Here is a 5644-nt window from a genome sequence, read left to right as displayed (position 1 = left end):
TTTTTATGTTTGCTCGCGGTAATTGTAGCCTCTCGGGAGAATCAATGATCGCATCTTTGATGCATCGCTAGTACATCCGAAAATTATTAATTGGCTAGTTGTAAATAGCCCCAGGACTTTGGAACAAAAGATTATCCCAGACCTACACCGAGGTATTGACAGTGATTATCAAATAGCGCAGAACAGAATGAGAATGTGATACCATACGACGAGATAGAAAAAGACAGGGGGAAAAGGTTACCCACTTACCTACTCTTAACGGTCAAAGCGAGCCTCTTCATTTCGAATTAAAGAATGAAGAATTCATAAAATCTCCCAAGTAGGATTCGAACCTACGACCAATCGTTAACAAATGACCGCTCTACCACCGAGCTGCGAGGAACAACGCGACTCGATCTCGTAGAATTAAATTACCGGTCTTAACCCATGATCAATATGAGCTCGAAGCTTCCTTCGTAACTCCCGGAACTTCTTCGTAATGGCTCCCTTCCATGCCTCATTTCATAGAGAACCTGAAAGTGGCTCTATTTCATTATATTTCATCCATATCCCAATTCCAATCATTTAATATCCCTTTTGTGTCATCGACATAAGAGATGTCGTTTCTAGTCTATCTCTTTCTATTTCTAGATATGGAAAGTTAAAAAATCATCATATAATAATCCAGAAATTGCAATACAAAAGAAAAAGGGAGGTTTGTGATGATTTTTCAATCTTTTCTACTAGGTAATCTAGTATCCTTATGCATGAAGATAATCAATTCGGTCGTTGTGGTCGGACTTTATTATGGATTTTCGACCACGTTCTCCATAGGGCCCTCTTATCTCTTCCTTCTCCGAGCTCCGGTTATGGAAGAAGGAGAAGAAGGAACCGAGAAGAAGGTATCAAGCAACAATGGTTTTATTATGGGATGACTCGTGATGTTCATATCGATCTATTATACGCCTCGCATCTAGCATTGGGTAGACCTCATACAATAACCGTCCTAGCTCTACCCTACCTTTTGTTTCATTTCACTGGAATAATCACAAACGCTTTTTTGATTATGGATCTACTAGCAGAAATTCAATGCGTAATCTCAACATTCAATGTGTATTCCTGAATAATCTCATTTTTCAATTATTCAACCATTTCATTTTACCAAGTTCAATGTTAGCAAGATTAGTAAACATTTATATGTTTCGATGCAACAACAAGATGTTATTTGTAACAAGTAGTTTTGTTGGTTGGTTAATTGGTCACATTTTATTCATGAAATGGGTTGGGTTGGTATTAGTTTGGATACAAAGAAAATCATTCTATTAGATCTAATGTACTTATTCGATCTAATAAGTATCTGGTGTCGAATTAAAAATTCTATGGCTCGAATATTTAGTATTCTCTTATTTATTACCTGTGTCTACTATTTAGGCCGAATGCCGTCACCCATTTTTACTAAGAAACCGAAAGAAACCTCTAAACGAAAGAAAGTGAGGACGAAACAGATGTAGAAATAGAAAAAAAGTCCGAAACGAAGGAGACTAAAAGGAAGAAGAGGGATTCATCAAGAAGATCCTTCTCCTTCCCTTTTTCGGAAGAAAAGGAGGATCCGGATCCGGACAAAATTGATGAAACGGAAAAGATCCGAGTGAATGGAAAGGACAAAACAAAGGATGAATTCCACTTGCACTTAAAAGAAGCATACTATAAAAATAGCCCAACTTCTTATTCTGGCAATCAAGAGATTTCGAAGTTAGAAATACTTAAAGAAGAAAAGAAAAACCTATTCTGGTTTGAAAACCCCCTTCTTTCTCTTCTTTTCGACTATAAACGCGGAATCGCCCAACGCGATATATAAAAAACAATCGATTTGAAAATGCGGTAAGAAATGAAATGTCACAATATTTTTTTATACATGTCAAAACGATGGAAAAAAAAGAATTTCTTTTACATATCCACCAAGTTTATCAATTTTCTGGGAAATGATACAAAGAAAGATTTCTTTGTCTACAACAGAAAAATTATTATACGATGAACTATACAATTATTGGATTTATACCAATGAACAAAAAAAAAACAGCTTAAGCAATGAATTTGCTAATAGAATTGCAGTTCTAAACAAAGGACTTTTTTATATAGATGGACTCGATAAAAAAACTCAATTATGCAATGAGAAAACTAAAAAGGAATATTTGCCAAAAATAAATGATCCTTTCTTAAATGGACCCTATTGGAATAATAAAAAAATGCTTTTCACCCTCTATTATAAATGAAACTGTAGTCCAAAATTGGATAGATGGAATTTTTATAAATAAGATTCATAGTATTCTTCGTAATGATTATAATTACCACGAATTTGAACAGAAAAAAGATACATTAAAAAAAAATCAATATCAAAAGAAATTAGGCATTTCATGCCTTTAATGAGTCAATTTTCTGGGGAAGAATGAGCCATCTACTACATTAGCAAGAAGTTTGTCGAGTACGAAAGAAGGTATACCCAACTGGAAAAGACATGCCTTGCCCTGGTCTAGTCAACAAACAAGCTGCGACATTACATGTTCACACTAGTAGCAATATTTGCTGCTCTTTATTTGAGGCGTTTTTATCAAAACGCAGCAAATAGAAAATCGAAAAATTATTTTAGATTAATTATACAAAGAATTATATGAGGCGTTCAAGGTAAAAACGCCGCAATTAACACATAAGAGGCGTTTATGTTCAAAAACGCCGCAAATGAAATGTTCGGGAAAACAAGAAAGGCTTATATAGGCTATAGCACAATCCTTACCCTCGCATGCCCAGAACCAAAGCAGCCAACCCAAATCATATCCAATCCCATCGTTCAGCAATGTCTCCGTCACTCTCACCAACCTCGTTCAAGCACCGTCGTGGCTCGCCATCGTTAACATCGCTTTTCAAGCACCGTCGTACTCGCTGTCATTAACCTTCCCTCTTCTTCATTTGTGAGAGGTATTTAATTTACACTAATTATTTGTAATTTTTCGTTTTTAAATCATGAATTATATAAGTTTTTGTTTATATTTAGTAATTATTGCCTTATTGGTCATTGATTATGGTTATGGTAAACGATTGTGGTTCAATTCATAAATTAGTGTTAAACTGAGTTATTTATAGTTTAGGGTTTGAGGATAATTGGGATTTTAGGTCAAAATCCCAATTAGAACTCGATATATATGCCATTATGTTACAGGAGTAATAGTTTGTTAAAGATTAGTCAAAGTTTGTTACTTAGTTGTTGACTTTTGATGAGTTGTTAAGTCGGTTTGTTAGTGATGAGCTGGCCATTAGTTGGAGTCGGTTATAGTTTGTTATAAATAGCAACAGTGTAAACAAAAATATTCATTCAATCAATACATCATTTGTTTTTACAGTTTCAATTCTTCTTACTTCTCTCTCTAATACTCTCTAACAAACAATCACAAGTTGAGCAAGGCTCCTTGACGCCATTGTTGTAGTTGCAGTAAGCTTGATTCCGCCATTGTTAAGCATACTGTAACATTGGTATCAGCTGTTTACGATCCTGGCGCCCAAAACAAGAACGAAAAAGACCGCCATGGAAGACCAAATTAAGGGTTTACAATCACAATTAGCCGCACAATCGCAACATACTCAGAAATTGGAGACACAAATTGGGCAAATGATGACCTTGATGCAGGGTATTCAAGCTAATTTGGGGGAAAGACGAATTCCTACTCCAGAAAGACAACCAAATGCAGAAATTCCAACTCCACGACAGTTAGGGTATATACCTAAACTCGAATTTCCTTTTTTTGATGGTAGTAATTCATCAATCTGGGTTAAGAAATGTGTTCGATATTTTTCCTTGTGTCGCATAATTGATGAACAAAAAGTTGATTTGGCCGCATTAAACATGGTTGGTAAAGCTGAAACTTGGGTTATGAGTTATCTTGTGGTTCATAAAGGAGTATTGTGGGATGAATTTGTGGTGGATTTACTTGCAAGATTTAGGGATGAATCTTCTCATAATGTCACTGAAAAATTTAATAGATTGCATCAACTAGGAACAATTGATTCATACATTGATGATTTTGAAGCATTAAAAGGCTTAATGATGCAACGAAACCCAGGTTTAAGTGATGACTATTTCTTGGATTGTTTTGTTGGGGGTTTGAAAGCTTCTTTGAAACCTTTTGTCAAAGCTTTTAAGCCCAAGACAATGGCTGAAGCTATTGACTATGCTAGACTACAGGAAGAAAACCTAGCTGCAACTGTTAGACAAGCACCCCATTATCCTAAAACAAGTACAGTTGCTTCTTCTGTTTCAAATATCCCTGTCAAAACTCATGTTCCTTCTGTGGGATCCAAATTCAACCCTAGGACTTATATCCCTGCCTCTGTCAGAGCTGAGAAAATTGCTAAAGGAGAGTGTTACTACTGCAATAAACCTTATGACAAAAATCATAATTGTCAATTTAAGAGAACTCAGCTGTTTACAGTAGAAATCTTGGGTGATGATGGTGTGGAAGAAGAGTTGGAAGGGGTGGAAGATGACTGCATAGAGGAACAGTCACTGAGTGAACAGGTGTTGTCTGAACCTTGTATATCTATGCATGCTTTATCTGGTAATCAGGGTTATCAGACTATGAGGGTTGTAGGTACTCATGGGAAGAAGCCATTACATATTCTCATAGACTCAGGGAGTACACATAATTTTGTGGATTTATCTTTAGCCAAAAAATTGGGTTGTCACTTGGAGAAAATTCCACCTCAGGCTGTAACAGTGGCTGATGGGAATCATTTAGCTTGTCAGTTTACCTGCAAGAATTTTTCTTGGAGATTACATGGTCAGGACTTCTCCACTGATGTGTTATTAATTCCTCTTGGGAGTTGTGATATGGTTCTAGGAGTACAGTGGTTGAGCACTCTGGGGCCTGTGCAGTGGGATTTTCAAAAACTGATCATGGAGTTTCAGTGGAGAGGGAGGACTGTAAAATTACAAGGGGTGACAGCCAATCAAGTTAAGGTCCATAAAGGACAGATTTCAGGCAAATTGATATCTGAGGCATCTCAGTTATGCCTTATGCAGTTGGTTTACCCCAACAGTAACTTGGACATGGAATTTAACCATTTGTCCATATCCACAGACAGTGAGAACTAGACCTATCCTGAACTTCAGTCACTTTTAGACAAGTATAAGGGAATTTTTGAGGAGCCCAAGAACTTACCCCCCTCCAGAGGAGTCTTTGATCATAAAATACCATTAGAACCAGGGTCAATACCAGTGAGCATTAGGCCTTACAGATATCCACTGAAGCAAAGGGATGTCATTGAAAGATTAGTTGATGAAATGTTAAAAAATGGTATTATTCAAAACAGCAACAGTCCGTTTGCATCTCCTGTGGTTTTGGTTGGTAAAAAAGATGGTTCTTGGAGGTTATGTATTGATTATAGGCAGCTGAATAAGAAAACAATTAAGGATAAATTCCCTATTCCAGTGATTGATGAGCTCATTGATGAGTTATCTGGGGCTAGTATTTTTAGCAAGTTGGATTTAAGGGAAGGATATCATCAGTTAAGAATGAATAAGGAGGATGTGTATAAAACGGCCTTTAAAACCCATGAGAGTCATTATGAATTCTTGGTGATGCCCTTTGGCTTAACAAATGCACCTGCCTCATTC

At 36.5% G+C, this 5644-nt stretch overlaps 1 pseudogene; it reads left to right on the top strand.

Moving 5' to 3' along the window:
- The first annotated feature begins 430 nt into the window (after positions 1 to 430).
- Positions 431 to 1515, top strand: LOC141658724 (putative mitochondrial protein AtMg00370; annotated as a pseudogene).
- The last annotated feature ends 4129 nt before the right edge of the window (positions 1516 to 5644 follow it).

Source organism: Silene latifolia, chromosome 6, assembly GCF_048544455.1.
Source record: "Silene latifolia isolate original U9 population chromosome 6, ASM4854445v1, whole genome shotgun sequence".
Taxonomy (NCBI): Eukaryota; Viridiplantae; Streptophyta; class Magnoliopsida; order Caryophyllales; family Caryophyllaceae; genus Silene; species Silene latifolia.
Note: the sequence above shows the minus strand (reverse complement) of the source record. Positions and strands in the feature narration are given on the sequence as shown.